General features: G+C 41.7%; 1 protein-coding gene across 3 annotated transcripts in view; it reads left to right on the forward strand.

Moving 5' to 3' along the window:
- Positions 1-17122, forward strand: part of ptprea (protein tyrosine phosphatase receptor type Ea) — a 137164-nt gene that overhangs the window by 50108 nt on the left and 69934 nt on the right. For all 3 annotated transcript variants that reach the window (XM_072668107.1, XM_072668106.1, XM_072668108.1), the window contains exon 2: positions 11620-11925. The gene's annotated coding sequence lies outside the window, so the exon portion shown is untranslated. The remainder of the gene's footprint in view (positions 1-11619; positions 11926-17122) is intronic.

Consider the following 17122-nt stretch of genomic DNA (forward strand, 5'->3'; position numbering starts at 1 on the left):
TGTGAGAGAGTTATTAAGACCAGAGGAAGACCTACACCATACTGATACACACCTTTATTCAAATTCAGAGAGGATTAGAATTGCAGAAATTCAGATCATGCATTCATACATTATGCATGTATTCAGGCTCAACTTTGAAGACTGAGAGGTGTGTGTGTGTGTGTGTGTGTGTCATAGGCTGTGTAACAGATCAGGATTAACCTCCTTGCTTTTTTGCATTAAGCCATTAAGATCAGCCAGAATCCGGAACTTCATGATAGAATTGAACCTGATAGATTGTATGAGTACAGATCTTGTGTCAGTTCTTACACAATCTTTCAGTCATTCTTCAGTTGGGAGCTATTTTTACCATCCAAAACTTTTATTTCTGTTGAGACCAATTAAGAGAACAGTTAAGAGACCACTTCATTTTTCCTTAAATGTGCATCTCTACATGTACGACAGACTTTTAATTCCAGTCATTTCATCAAACAGAGCTGAGTTAGCTGAATCTGCAGACTATGAGCGGCATAATGTCCCAACAGCAATGTGAAAGACTAGTGGAGAGCCGACCGAGACATGAGAGCTGTGATTGGCCGTCGAGGTTATTTCACCATAGTGATTTCTGAATGCTCTCAAAGTTCAGATATTAGTACTGTGTTTAAATCTGAATAATAAGTTCTTTACATGATAATTATTATCATCATTTCTTTGCATTATTTGAGCAGTTGATTTTGAGCAGTTGTCATTTCTGCTAATAAATAAATGCACAAATAAAAGCAAATTAAAAGCAGAGAAACGGATCATGTAGGGCGCTCTCTTAATTTTTTCCGTAGCTGTATATTTTTTTTGTGTAAAAATGTTATTCTAAAGGGTTCACTTACTTTTTCACAATTTAATTTTATTTACTACCAATGTCATATAGACTAGAAATCAGAATCTGGAAATTAGTTTTCATTGAACTTTATTGTATAAATATTTAAAAAGATACTGATACTGAAAACCTGCCATTACCATCATCAGGTGTCATTACCATCACAACAGGTTTCGTGTGGGTAATGACATTGCTGTAATGACAATTTTCACAATTTTCAAAAAACATGAATTCCCTAACACAACTTAACAGTTCATATACGATGCATTTAAAAAACATGTTTTTTTTCTTTACCGTATTTCTTTTCTTTTCTTTACTTTTAAATAACAGTTTAATGTAATTGTATTTATCTATTTATCTATTTATTTATTTGATAAAATATTTCTGAAACAGTTGAATGAATGTACTCCACAATTAAATGATTAAATTAATCACTTTTTCTGACAGTCACTTTTCTCTCATGGCTGACATGAGCTCCCCTGTCAGTTTTAGTTACGATGGTTACACCATAAACAAACGTTACCTTTAAGAAATCCTTACAGAAATCACATTACATACATTACAGTAATGATGGTAATGTTGAGGGCAGCAATATATTGTTTTGAAATATGCATAGTTGGGTAAATATGAATGTATATAATCCATATAATATACATTATATGCATATTATAATACATGTAATATACATTTTAAATACATATGAATACATATATTTATTATGTGTGCATATATATATAATATAAAATTATTCATACCCTTTGAAAACTGTCACAGTATATGGGAAAATCCAAAGTTCTATACCATTCCAAATAGTCCAAGCTGTTTTAAAGCATCCTAATTACCCTGATTCATTGGGAACAGCTGTTTTAATTGACTCAACAGGAGAAAAACAGCAGCTCTCTGCAGTTGGTTTGTGGACAGTCATGGCTAAGACAAAGGAGCTCACTAAGGACCTGCGGCTGTGCATTGTGGCCGCTCACAAGTCAGGAAAGGGCTATAAAGCCATATCAAAATGTTTTCAAGTTCCAGTGGCTACAGTGCAAAGTATTATTAAAAAATACAAGAAGTTCCGCACTGTGGAAAATCTCAGAAGATGTGGTCGGAAGCCAAAAGTGACACCTGTGCTGGCCAGGAGAATAGTGAGAGAGGTGAAGAAAAATCCAAAGATCACCACCAAGGCCATCCTGGTGAATCTGGACTCTGCTGGTGGCGACATCTCAAGGCAGACAGTTCAACGGACACTGCACACTGCTGGGTTCCACGGACGCAGGCCAAGGAGGACACCACTTCTCCAGAAAAGGCACACAAAAGCCCGCTTGACCTTTGCAAATGCTCATCTGGACAAAGAAGAAGACTTCTGGTGTTCTGTTTTATGGTCAGATGAAACAAAAATTGAATTGTTTGGCCACAATGATGTGTGCACCATTTGGCGTAAAAAAGGAGAAGCCTTCAACCCTAAGAACACCATCCCCACTGTCAAACATGGTGGTGGGAACCTAATGTTTTGGGGGTGTTTTTTAGCCAATGGACCAGGGAACTTGATCGCAGTAAATGGCACCATGAATAAAGAGCAATACATCAAGATTCTCAACAACAACATCAGGCAGTCTGCAGAGAAACTTGGCCTTGGGAACCGGTGGACATTTCAGCACGACAACGACCCAAAACACACAGCCAAAGTGGTGAAGAAATGGTTAGCAGACAAAAACATTAATGTTTTGCAGTGGCCCAGCCAGAGTCCTGACTTGAATCCAATTGAGAATCTGTGGAGGGAGCTAAAGATCAGGGTGATGGCAAGGAGACCCTCGAACCTCAAAGAGTTGGAGCTCATCACTATCAGATGAATGGGCAAAAATACCAGTGGAGACATGCAAAAAGCTGGTCAGCAATTACAGGAAGCGTTTGATTGCTGTAATAGCCAATAAAGGCTTTTCTATTGATTATTGAGAAGGGTATGAATAATTTTGGACATGCCACTTTTTGTTCAAATGTGTATAAAAGCTGAGAAATATTTTTTCCCACAATGATGCCTCTTGTACATCATTGTGTTATCTCCTGGGAGATGCCTGTGTCATTTCCGGGCAAAAATATAATTTCTGGTTAAATAAAAGTAAATTTAAGTCAAACTTTGCCAGGGGTATGAATACTTTCGGGCATGACTGTATATATATATATAACAGTTGTATGTTTTATTATAGTAAAAAAATAATCTGGGAAAATCTGGGTTTGCAAAAAGTCAAAGTATTGACGTTCGAAACATCACTCATCATTTTGGTGCATTCGGTTTCTTTTGGAGGTGCAAATTTATAATATGTTAAATACCTATGCTATTGATTGTGTTATTATTTCATCTTTTTAATGAAACCATAACCTGGGCACCTACATAACACCCACAATTCTTTTTTTATGGTATGACGCAAGATCATGACTCTCCCATATTATCGACATGAGCCGTGTTTTCATAGCTTTAAACTGCAGCGGACGGAAACAGATGCCCACCGAGCGAGAGAGGGAGACAATAGGAAAGCAAAACAGATGGAGGGAAACAGAAAGAGATAGTGTTGGCTGATAATGAGCACAACATGGCCGGCTGACATCTGCTTTTTTCCCCTATATTATATTAAAGTCAATTTTGCCAAATAGTAAAGTATGATAAAAAAGATTAAATGCGTTTATTCTAGATTGAATCGCTTGCTTAATATCATATATCTGTCTTCCGCACCTCCAGCCAACTGGCCTGATAAATCTGTCAGTCATTAAAAATGGCCCTCTGCACAGATTGATTAAAGTGGAGCACAGAAATGAGGTCTTCAACAGCTACTTTGAGACAGAAACATGGCATGTGACTGGCTCTGATATTTTCAGACATGGCAAGAGGGACGTGGTCTGTTTCAGATTGTGCCACTTCCTGATCACTCTGTAGGGGTTAGGGTAGAGAGAGAGAGAGAGAGAGAGTGTGTGTGTGTGTGTGTGTGTGTGTGTGTGTGTGTAATCATGTAAAACCACAGAGACGAGTGATAACACACTCCAGGACTGCATTGAATCTATGCATTACTTGAATGTGGGCCTTCACACTGGCCTTCTGCAGCGTTGCATCCTCCCTCTCTACACCCAGACATGCTCTGCCCTTCACCCATGGTTAACTAGCTCTCCCCCTACCCCCCCAGCAGCATGGCAGGCATGGCAGTGACATGACACACATGTGAGCCGGACAGGACGAGAGCAGAGGTGACCTCCATAATTGGCTAGGCACTTGTTCTACACGTATAAAAGGACTGTAACCAGATTTCACGCGTGGAGAGCGCTCGGTCACAGCAGGTCCCTTTCATCTGCTGCTCTAAAGGTCACTCTCAGACCGTTCTCCACAGTGCGGGGGCTCAGAGCATGGTGGGAAGATAAAAGATGTGTGTCCTCATTGATCTTAAGTACTTATGTCCCTCTTGACGGAGGACTGGTGAATAGGATCAGACTGTGCCATTCACACAGTCTGCCGGCGGCGTTTGAACTGAAGCCGTGCTTTATCTTTGAAGATAATGATTTTTACGCAGTTTTACTTGGGCGTTACGTCTCAATGCGGACCCCCCGTCGCAGGTGCATTGCATCTTTAGGTGTCCTAGGGGCTTTCGAATGGAAAACTGTGTCTACCTTGACGTAGATGAATATGTGACAAACTGTGAACCTCAAAAAAAGCCGTTCCTCTCAAAAAAGGACATCCAGCAGACTCCAAACAGAGCTGGAAAACAGGCCGATTCCAAAACTTTAAAACTGTTGCATCACAGTCTTGATGGCACCAAATTTACATAAACCCCGCTCACTACAGGGAGAAAGCTCTAGTCAAAGCTGGTGAAATGGCGGGACGATAAAATGCAGCTGCGGCTTCAGAAGAGTATAGTGTTGCTGATACTGGAGAGCGGCTCATCACCTCCGAATTATGGGAATATGGGTTGCTACGGAAACCAGGCCTCAAAACCACATCGTCTGCTCCCTCAAAAACAAGCTAGGCTGCCTCAGCTGAACCAAACTGGAGCAGTAAACACACTTCAGAAGGGAAAGCACCGGATTATTGTTTTACCGTTAAGACTTAAGAAAGCCAAATCCGGGTAAGCCAGTGAGGGCTAGGCTAAAAGCTAACCCGGCTACAGTCCGTTCTGTGAGCCGTTGCTGGTGCTATAAACCTATATAAATGCTATAAAAATTAGTGTTTTTCATGAGTCCACCGTGTGTTTTATTCAGAGACAAAGTAACAGGGTGGTAAATAGGCTTGTAAAACTGCATCTGAGCACTTATTTAAACAAAAATGAACAACGACTAACACGTAATTATTGAATTCTTTAGCACATTGTGTCCATAACAGCTAAGTGATGTCTTTTCCACACTATGCAGATGCTGAATGGAGCTATTGTTGTGTGAAATGAATGCAGCATGTTTTGACGTGGCCTTGACATGCATCCTCTGCTTTTAAATTGCATGTAACTCTACGTAAATCACACCATCATCTGACAGGCACCAGAACGCTCGCACCTCCCAGCCATCTCCTCTCTCTGAGCAAATCCAAATCAGGAGGGAAAAGCCAGTGGTTTCGCCTGAACATTCAAATCCTCAAACGTCTCAATGTTGAGAGTCCTCAAAATCGCTTTCTTTTCAGTCATTTCGTGGCTGTCAGAGAAAATGAAAGCATGACAGAAGTGTGTAAGCATGACATTTCAATTTAGACCGCCCCCTTCAGTGTGAAGGCTGGGGGATGTGTTTGTGCACTGACATTCTGGTGGGATGTGGCTGTTCCTTTAAAAAAATAAGGTGGCAAAAAGGGCTTTTTGGAAGTGTGCCATGGCGGAGCTGTGCTTGGTTGCATAAGGAACTTTTTAATGGAGACATTTTTACTAGAACCAGATAGGAAGTGTTTATGATTAAAAATTCTCCACAAATTATGATAAAATGGCATTTTGGATGGATGCCAAGGCAGGACTTTATTTAGTTCCAATGAGAACCTTTTAGTGGAGGGTATGTAGTAGAGATTTCTCTTAGAACTGTGATATTTTAGGATTGAAATAAGCTGCAATGGCAGAACTTTATAATATAAGGCTTTTTGGAAGGATGAAATTACTATCTTTGGTTACAAAGATAGTTAGGAGTACAAAAAGGTGCCAAAAAGCCTTTTTTTGAAACGGTGCCATGGCAGAACAGGGTTTGGTTGCGTAAGGAACATTTTACTGGAGAGCAGTTTAGAAACCCTCTACCAATTAGACATTTTTTTACAATGTAGAAAACCTCCACCAGTTAGGCCAAAATGGCTTTTTGGATTGATGCCAACATGGTTCCAACATGGTTCCTTTCAGTGGAGGGTATGTAGTAGAGATTTCTCTTAGAACCATAAAGGAACATTTTAGAATTAAAATAAGGTGCCAGGGCAGAACTGTGTTTGGTTCCATAAGGAACATTTCAATAAAGGGTTTATAGAGTGTAGAAAACCTCCACCAGTTACAGATGTCTCCTAGAACCATCTAGGAATCTGTTAGGAGAAACATAAGGTGCCAGAAAAGCTATTTAGAAGGATGCCATGGCCGAACCTTTCAATAAAGGGTTTTTGTAGAACCATCTAGAAATCTTGAAGTAAAATAAGGTGGTAAAAGGGGCTTTTCAGGAGGATGGGATGTCAGAACGATCTTTGGTTCTATAAGGAACTTTCTGTGGACATTTTTACAGTTACGAAACATCTGCTAATTAGAGATTTCTCCTGAAACCATCTGGAGATCTTTAAGAGTAAAAAAAAAAAAAAGTGCCAAAAAGGCTTTCTGAAGGGGTGCCAGGGCAGAACGGTGTTTGGTTCCATAAGGAAACTTTCAATAAAGGGTTTATAGAGTGTAGAAAACCTCCACCAGTTACAGATATCTCCTAGAACCATCTAGGAATCTGTTAGGAGAAACATAAGATCCCAGACAAGAAGGATGCCATGGTAGATAAGGAACCTTTCAATGAAGGGTTTTGACAGTTTAGAAGACGTCCATCAATTTGTTTTTTTTTGTAGAACCATCTAGGAAAGTAAAATAAGGCCTTTCGGGAGGATGGGATGTCAGAACTATCTTCGGTTCTATAAGGAACCTTTTGCTGGACGTTTTTACAGTTTACAAAACATCCGCCAATTAGAGATTTCTCCTGAAACCATCTGGAGACCTTTAGGAGTGCACCTTCGCAACGATTTCATATAAGGGGAAAATAATCCAGCCAGTAACCCCCCACACAGACTGGTTGCTAGACGAGACCATCACCATAGCAACAGCTTGGAATGTACGAGCACCAGGGATTCTTTAGTCTTGCTATTTTCCCAGGTAGATAAATTGAGCACTGCCACCCTTGCTCCCTCCTTCTCTTTTCTTGCCTCTTTCCTCCCTCACTCACTCATGGTATTCAAACCCACCCCTCACCCCATTCCATTTCTTGCTCATTTAAATGCATATATAGCCTCTCCCCCAGGAGTTTGCTTGCTTGGATTACATTGCTGTGGAGATCATAAAGGAGACGTCTCTGTGGTGAGGCTTGCATGGGTAGCATGTGCAGTCCCATTTGTCATAATTCTCAAAGCTGTTCAAATACACAAGCCTCTTCCAGAACGTGACAGCTGTAGGAGGAAGCTTGAGCGTTCCAGTCAAATCCAGATCTGTTAGCGCAAACTGGTGCACATTTGAATTCAGGACTGTGCACAGAGTGGGCTTCACGAAGGCTGGATTACTAAGGGATTTGCCCTAATGTTTCTCCACTGGGTGGTAAATATCAGCTCAGGGAGATATTGCTGCTCTACAAGGATGTCCTGTGCCCTTAACTGCAGGATTCCTGACTTGATATCTTTGAGGTCTTACTAGAGTTAATCTGGAGCTTGACCTTCTTCTATCTGTGTTGGAGGTACTGAAGGAGCTGTTTCAGAAACCAAAACTCCGACTGTGATTTCACTCCCACAGTTTCATGATCAAATCCAATCAAATCAAATCAAATTAATTGTGTAAATGTATATCAAGTTTATTAGTGGTTGGTGTGGCGCAACACTAAAAGCCAGTGACCCACCATGCAATTTGGGAGACTGGGGTTTGATTCCCGGTCTGGGTGACTATGCTACACCAGTAAGAGTATACGAGTATAATACGAGTAATTATTTTACATTTATGGCATTTAGCTGACGCTCTTATCCAGAGCGACTTACAAGGTGACTCGTATTACAGAGGAGGGTCAATGTAGTGTTAGGAGTCTTGCCCAAGGACTCTTACTGGTGTAGCGCAGCATAGTCACCCAGACCAGGAATCGAACCCCGGTCTCCCACATAGTGTGTTAACTCACTGGCAGGTAGTGGTGTTATCTGTTGCGCCACACCAACCACCTTATATATTGGGAGCTTATATATAACTGGTGTTTTCACCAAGCAGCTTTACACAATCAGTAATTAGTAAAAAGACAAGAAATCAACAACATAAGAAGACATGAAAACCTAAGACCCCCAGTGAGCAGCCAAAACCTCCCTCAGAGCTGGAGGAAGAAACCTTGGGAGGAACCAAGACTCACATGGGGGACCCGACCCGTCCTCCTCTGATCAGAACTATTTATTTATTATTGATAAACGTCACGAACCACCTAAACTGTTGTACTGCTCAGGTTTGCAACATATTCTTAATTATAATTGATATATCTTAATACAGTCATGGCAATGATGTACTGTGCATACATCCAGTGTTATAATATTTAATAGTCATTCTCCCTGCAGAAGACGGAGAGATGGAGAATCGTAGGGAGAAGATCAGTTATACATTTATTAAATGGGGTATGGTATCATGCCTGAAACGTAACCAGGCACCCTCGCAACAGAGAAAGCAGCTTGGAAAACTGCATTCCGAAGCAATCAACAATGCGGCATTGTGGGAAATGTAGTTAACTAGTTACAGTTACTGGAGTTAACAACAAATTCATGGTCCATTTTTTTGATCATGGGTCTGATGAACATCGCTTGTCTAAATGCACATTCATGTTACTTACAGCACCAAACAGTGGGAAAGCTAGCTGTCCAATGAACCGAAGGATAGGTGACTGTTAAGCAGGTAAAAAAAATTAGTTGTTTGTTTTATTGATCGATTTAAGAAGAAATAAGAGTGATTACTGTTTTTGCTGCTACATTTGATTTAATTTAATTTATTTTAAGAAGTTTGACCCCTTTTTTATTTTGAATTTGAATGCCCCTTTGGTGCTATGTAGAACCATTACAAGGTGAGTCTTTTCCTTCATGGAAAACAACACTTCACAATGCAGAGTGATTCCCAACCCTGGTCCATGTGGACCCCTGTCCTGCACATTTTAATGGTTTCCTGTCCTAACACACCACCTCCAGGTGCTCAGGAAGCTGATTAGATAGATCAGGTGTGTTGGGAGCAGATAAACACTGAAATGTGCAGGGCAGAGAGTTCTCCAGGACTAGGGTTGGTAACCACTGGCATAAATGACCACATTAAAATGGCATAAATGACCCTTACCTTGGGAAAGTGTTGTTATTTTCCATGAAGGAAAAGAATCTTGTAATGGTTCTACACATTAAAATAGGTGGTAATAATGATAGTAATATCTAACCATTCATTATACTGTAAAGCTCATTTCAGCGATGTATGGCCAACATTGACAGAACTGAAGAATCTGAACTCATCGCATCATGGTAGGCAGATATGGAAAACAAAAGAAATCCACTCAAACCCCACCCACCCACTCTTGTAAAATGACACCTTCAACCCCTCCCATGCCGAATAAAACAATAAATACGAATGTAAATGATTTGTTATTATTATTTTATTTTATTTTATTTTATTTTATAGTGTTTAATGAATATTCTCTAATTTATTTTACTGTGTGTGTGTTCTTGGTAACACTGTTGTTGAGATGCCTGTAAAGCCAACATTAACATATATATAAATAATTGTAATTAATAATATATAAATAATTTCAGCCATATAAAAGAATACCACAGTGGAATGAAGTAATGCTCCTCCAGGACTGTGGTGCAACCTGGAGCAACACTGCACTACACTAACACTACACACAGTGTGCAAACACAGAGCTAAGAACAACGCAATAAATATGATGTACATGAGTGACACTCAGTACTGAATAGGACAAAGGGGCAGGGGGTTGGTCTTCAATTTGGGTCAGTTTGGAGCATTTCTATTGGTCCATTAATCTTTACATTTCGACTTGATTAAAAATAAACAACCTCCAAATTCACACTGCATGTTAAAACATGAAAAATTGCATACATGGAGATACAAAGCTTTTGCATGACAGCAACATATATATAAATATAAATATATAAACCCAGCAGTTACTGAGGTAGTAGAACACAGTAGTTCTGTTTTACAGTATTCAGCAGCAAATGTTACCTGAGAAAGTGAGCATGGAGGTAGAGTGGGGGTGTCTGTTGAGGTATGTGTGAGTGTATGGTGGGCTTTAGTGTGAGGGTCTCATTTTTTGATGAAAAGAAAAACATGGAGGAAACAAAAAACAAAGAATGATGGCAGCTCTATCCCCAGTGAGTTTCTGCTGTTGCACCCATCAGTAAAACAATATTTAACTAAAACACTGAAACATACACTTTATTCTGTTTTGTATTAATACTTTATATTAGATTATTATTAATGTATTTATTTAATATTAATATTAGATTTTATACAGATGTATATCAGTGGTTATTGCAATTATTACCCTTAAATATGGGTTAAAATGGACATACCATCTCATTTGCATACATACATATATATACATGCAGTACCAGACAGAGGTTTGGTTTACTGTGTGCTGGGGACACATCGGTTTCCACCGTAGTTAGGATAGTTAGTCATCTCTGGGGGGTTTCTAGTAGGCCAGTGTGTATGTGTGAGGGTGGGACTACCTCCTATACCCTGCAGCTACAGTTAATGTTAGTGTATATTAATATATGCACATTTACTCATTTAGCAAAACCATTAAATAGTCTTCATAGCCCAATCCATCAGACCAAATCATCTCCTATCAGATGTCCTCCTATCCTCTTCCGAGCATTTGGATCACATGTTTTTAAGATGATGATGATGATGATGATGATGATCAGCACATATTCAGTCAGGCATGTCCAATCTATTGGGGTCTCTCTGCACATCACATCACTTCTTAACCACAACGCTGGTCTTATATCATACAGAAAATTGCAATTGAGCTCTATATAAAATTTCTGACCAATGTATTTACAGAGTTCATGGAAATAGCCAAAGTCATAGCAATATAATCTTTGTCCAACTCGGTTATATATTACAGTCTGATTAGTCTGATCTGAGGCTTTGTGGGCTGTGAGGCTCTGACTAATGTAATGACTTCATTCTCTGCTGCTCCGTACGGCACGTGGGTTGGTTGTAATGTTCAGTTAGACAGAACGGGACTGAACCTCTCTATGGTTGGCTTTGAGAATAGCACAGCCGGACACCTGTCCTCATGTGAGCCTTGTCTATGTGTGTGTGTGTGTGTGAGTGTGAGTGTGTGTGTGTGTTTGCTATCATTTTACTGCTGGCCTGCTGTTCCTCAGTGGGATTTGGGATATTGCCTACCAGCTAAAAAATTCATACTCCTCAGCATCAACCTCTGCTTCTAATGAATAATGCCCTCCTGGATCCATACCTAACCTGAGTCTCCCCCCCTTCCCCCCAACTACCCCACTCCCTCCCTCCCCCTCTCCCCCTCCCTCTCTCTCTATTTCTCTCGCTCTCTCTCTGCAGGTGGTAAAGCACTGCTTTAAGAGCCGAATCCGTCTGGAAACGTGCCACCTCTGTTCAGGAGCATTCAGGAGACTAATCTGGGCCGAACGAGGGTAAAGAGAGACGCGAGTGAAGGAGGAACAGAAGAAGCCGAGAAGGGACTGGGTGATATCTTCCACAGTCTGCTGACAGAGGAGACAGAGTGAAAGTGAGAGAGGCCACAGAGCCGGAGAGCCGGTGAAGCGATGTGACAGCCGGTCTCTTCCAGCAGAACGCCGGCTATAATGGACATCGGGATCAGCAGACACTAAATCTCCACTCTATCAGGTACGGTCAAGCACCACGGGAAAAAAGTGTCACTATAATACACTATATGTGGACAAAAGTATTTGGACACCTTAATCATTGCATCCAGATGTTTCACTCAGTCCCATTGCCACAGGTGTATAAAATCAAGCACCTAGCCATGCAGTCTGCCTTTCTGCAGGTTAGTGAAAGAATGGGTGTGGGTTCTAAAGAGCTCCCTGAACTCCAGCGTGATTCTGTATGTGATAGGAGACACCGCTACAACAACAACAAGTCAGCTGGTGAAATTTCCTCCCTCCTAGGTCTTCCTCCATCAGCTGTGAGTGGTATTATTGAAAAGTAGAAGTGTTTAGGTGGAACCACAGAGAGTAGCTTAGAGCATAGTGCAGAAAAGTCTCCAATGCTCTGCTGACTCAATAACTGCTCAATAACTGACTCAATAACTGCTCCAGACCTGCTGCTGTTAGAGCTGCAAAAGGGGGGCCGACTCCATATTAATGCCTATGGGTTTAGAATGTGATGTCATAAAAGCTCCTGAACGCGTAACCTGCCGGTGTCCAAATACTTTTGTCAATATATTGTAATTGCCTATTAGAAGACACCTTGAAGGACAAATGTGAGCTTAAGCTTGTTTCGTGCAGTGGCTTTGTGACCATCTCTTCCCTGTGCTCAAACCCACACGACTTAAACAGGGAACTGAAATGGTGATGTGAAAGATCCACCAATTAGCAACTTTGCAGACCGTGGAAGAAGTTTTGTCAGCTCAGCACTTTACACATCTCAGCTCAGAGCTAAAAATATTAGCATTGCTGTGCACCCAGAACGCAGGATTAAAATAAAAGGGGCTGCCGTTCAAAGCAGTGACGCCGCATATTCCTGCGTACGTGTCGTATTAGCTGGTGATAGCCACAGTTCGTGACTGATGTTCATGTGAAATGCCTTACAGTTCACGTCCTGAAATAGTCTCAACCACAGAAGCTCCACCCTCAGAGCTTGGTGAATAAGGCCCGCTGGTATTGACTCTACTCTCTGCACTCCTAAAAATGAAGGTGCCTAAAAAAGATGGCTTTAGTAGATGTAGAGGGATTGCCGTGACAAGAAGCCTGGAATTCCTGTAGGAGCAGATTCACCTCTAGAGCTAAACCGGCCTGTAGAATGCTGCCATCAGTGCAGCAAGGTTCTTCACACACCTGTAGTAAAAACTGGGCCTGGGCTCTAAGTGGCTCACCCGGGGGTTAGGGGTTTGAATCCCAAGTCATGCCACTTTGCCATCAGCAGCCGGAGTCCAAGAGAGCACAATTATCTGTGCTCTCTCCAGGTGGGTAGATGGCGCCCTTTCCACTCATCACTCTTAAGCAATGTTGGCCGACACAGGCATCTGTTAGCTGGTGCGGTGGAGCTGGGGAGCGTGTCGGCTGCCCGGTGATGCCGCATGGATGGCAGTTGGAAAAGAGGCGATGGCTGGCTTTGCATGTGTTGGAGGAGATGTGTTACGTCCTTATCCTCCTAGTGTCGGGAGCATTGCTAGTGCTAGGGGGAGCTACGAACTGGTGGGTTAACTGGCAGTACTAAAAAATATATCTAATATATATGGTTCTTTCTGTTTCTGGAAGCAGGCTTTCAGGGCTAGTCCCTTCAAGACTAGTGCCGTTCTGTACTGGGAGTGCATTGAAGACAGCTCCCAGAGTTTGTCCCTTCACTAAGTGTCTTTCTGTGCTCTCTTTGAAAGCACTGAAGGCAGCGTTCTACAGGCCGGTTTTGCTCTGGAGGTGAATTTACTCCCACAGGAATTCCAGGCTACTCGTCATGGCAATCCCTCTCCATCTATTAAAGCCAGTCAGGCGAAAACAGGCTTTACTGTCTGTTTGATTTGTTTTCTGGTTTGTTTATTCATTTGTATATCTGTCACCCCAGGATACCTGCCAGGGCTTATTATGGGGTGTGCAAATTCACTCACACACACACACATACTGGGTTTTCATTTGTGACTCAGTCTCTTTCTCTCCATTAAGAGACACTGAGGCGGTTTTTGCTCAGGGCTTCAAAGGGTTTTAAATAAAGCCATTGTTCTAGTTATTGCTCCTCTCGTAATGCGGGACTGTGCGGAGAACGTGGATGCAAGACACTAAGGATGCAGCCAGGTTTTTTTGAATGGATGCACTGCAGAGATGTGAAAAAATTAGGACACCCTATGGAAACCTTTGTTTTTCACATACTTAAACATCTGGACATTTGATCTTCATGTGATGAACACAGAGATGGAGGTAATCTAACTAAACTCACCCAACTGAAGAAATGTCTTCAATCATCATTTATAAAATAGAATGAATAGAAATGTCATTTCTATTAGGAAAAAGTTCAGAACCCTCCCACACACATTTATTACTCCTTCAAGTGTGTAGAATTAGACTCAGGAGCAGAACATCAGCTGCAGATGATCAGAACATGGTTGGAGAGGATTATTCTGGAGGAGTCTGGAGTCTTATTTAACCCTCAGACGTTTAGTCTGATCTGATCTTGATTGATGGTTGAAGTGAGGGGTGAAGATGATCATCATGGCCAGATCCAGAGAGCTCTTTGAGGCCTTCAGAGAGAAGGATGTAGATGCACAGGAGTCTGGGAAGGGGTTTAAGAAGATCTCAGAACAGTTCACAGAAATCAGCCACTGTCCCACTGTCCACTAAATGATGGGATACAACTGCTAACATGGCCAGGTCAGGACGTCCCAGCAAGTTCAGCCCAAGAGCAGAACCACAAGATGAGTAATGAGGCTGTTTATACCTGGCATGAACAGTGTTTTTTGGAGATCAGATCAATCAGATCACTTTTCCTTGTTGGTGTGGCTCATCTGATCACACTGGAGGTGCATTTTGATGACCAGTATAAACAGAATCCGGTCATAGTAGATCCAGATACTGTCCAGAGGCAAAACGCATGTTAATGCCAGGTGTAAACAAGCTTAAGAGATCTCCAACAACCCTAACCGATCATCATGGGACCTACAGGTAGCTCTCGCCACAGTTAAAATTTACAGTATCTACCATCAGAAAGCACAGGTTCGATTTTCATGGGAGGTGTGCAAGGAGGAAGCCCTCACTGTTCAGGGCAAGACTCGAGACTACTGTGTCCAGATTTTCCCATTGTTTCGCTGATGCTGTTGCTTTAATGGTGGATTAGTGTTGAATTAGAGTGTGTGAGGATGTGGCTCAGTGCTAGGTTAGTCTAATATATACAGTGTGTGTTGAAAGGATCTGTGTAGGTATGTGTGTGTGTTTGTGTGTGTCAATCTAGCCCATTTACAGAGATATAGAAAAGTAAGCTTCAGGTATTTCTAAGCTTTATGGTAGTGGTGTGTGTGTTTGTGTGGAAAAGGGGAGGGGGGGTCTGTCTTTGTGTCTATGTGTGTCTATGTGGACCTGGTGGCTTTGCCTGTGTGTGTGTGCATGGTTGTCTATGTGAACCTGGTGGCTTTGCGTGTGTGTGTTAGTGTGTGTGTGTGATTTTCCTGCCAGAGTGGAACAGGAAGACTGGCTACTCAGGAAAGGAAGCTGCCTCTATCAAACACCAGATGGAGGACAGCATGTGCTTACACTGCAGAAAACACACACGCACACACACACACACACGTTAAAGTGTTAGTGACCCAAATTGCCCACTCCTAAGTTCCATGCGGAATGAACTAATTGCATCGACTGTATGTTGAAAAGACTGAAGCAAGAGGCAAGATAACCCCCCCTCCCACCCACCCCTTAAAAAACGGACCTGTTCATGCTCCGCCCACAAACACAGTCTTTTGTAGGACCTGTTCCCGGGTCAGACAGGCTTTACAGAACGTTTGATCTCATGAGAAATTTTAGAGGTTTTGTGGAAATTCCTTCCATTTACCATATCGTTGATCTCAGATGATCCGAATAATTCAGCTAATATTATTATAACAGGAAATTTTGTTGTTTATAACTTATTTAATTTTAAAATCTATTAGGGATGTCCCGTTCCAGTTATTTTGAGTTTTATTAATGCTGAGTATCATCCAATAATGATTAGATCGGTATTGTGTTTGTATAAATAATTCAGCTCGAGACGAGCTGCTGATTAATGGGTTCAGTAAAATCCCTTTATTTTCAGTATCAGTTTCTATAATCAGACTTTCTGGACTGATTGATTTCGTTTAGTCAAGACTTTTCTTAAAATGATGTTTTATAATGTTTAATATCTAATAATCCAGTCTGACTCTCCTCCCTGACCAGTCAGCTCCCAGCTCCTTTACAACACTGCAGTTAAGTCAAGTGTATGTAGTGGTACACACTCTGGACTGGTATCTGTGGTTGTTGGTCTACTGGTGTGTAATAACTGGTTTATAGTGTGTGAATGTGCTGTGTGTGTGATTTGCGTTTCTATATCGTGAGTGTGTGTGTGTGTTAGCATTAGCATTAGCCTCCACTCAGTTCTAAAGGGGTTCTTCAGAAAGGTGAGCACTGGTTCTCCGGTTCTCCCGCTGGTAAAACAGAGCGTTTCAGTGAGGGTTTTATAAAGAGTCAGATATTATGGTCTGTTTTCATGTTTCACTGTAAAATAGCTCCACACTGCAGAACCTCTGCTGCCTACTGGGGACATTGTCCGTTAATGGTGTCTGGAGGACTCGGAACTGGATCTGTTTTAACTGGATTAAAATGCCTGCATCTATCCTGATCCCTGACCACTGAATTAGAGCATTGTTGTGAGGATTTGTTTGCATTCTGAGACCGTTAGTGAGATCAGGATGTTGGATGATCACCACCCCACCTCATCCCAAACTCCTAAAAAAAAAAAAATGGTCCAACCCCAAAAGATATTGGATTGAGCACCATCCATCAATCCAGAGAACACCATTGCACTGGTCCACAGCTCAATGCTAAGGGGCTTTGACACCCCTATTGCTCATGTTTGGCATTGGGCATGGAACCAATAGGTCCATGTTTATCTGCTTTAGAGAGTCTCTACAGGGACTTAGAGGGAGTGCCCACAAACATTTGGACATATGGTCAAAGAACCTTTTTTTTCAGTAAGTGATTCTGAAAGGTGAATAAAATTGAATGGTATTTTGTCAGTGCCCTGTAAAGCTGACCCGATGTGTCTCTGGGTGATATGAAAGAATGCATGGGCAGAGCGTGGATAGGCCGTTCTGAGCATGATAGCCCACTTTGACGAGATGAGTGAGCGTTCCCCACTGCCTCCTTCA

This window comes from Salminus brasiliensis, chromosome 22 (genome assembly GCF_030463535.1).
Source record: "Salminus brasiliensis chromosome 22, fSalBra1.hap2, whole genome shotgun sequence".
Classification (NCBI taxonomy): Eukaryota; Metazoa; Chordata; class Actinopteri; order Characiformes; family Bryconidae; genus Salminus; species Salminus brasiliensis.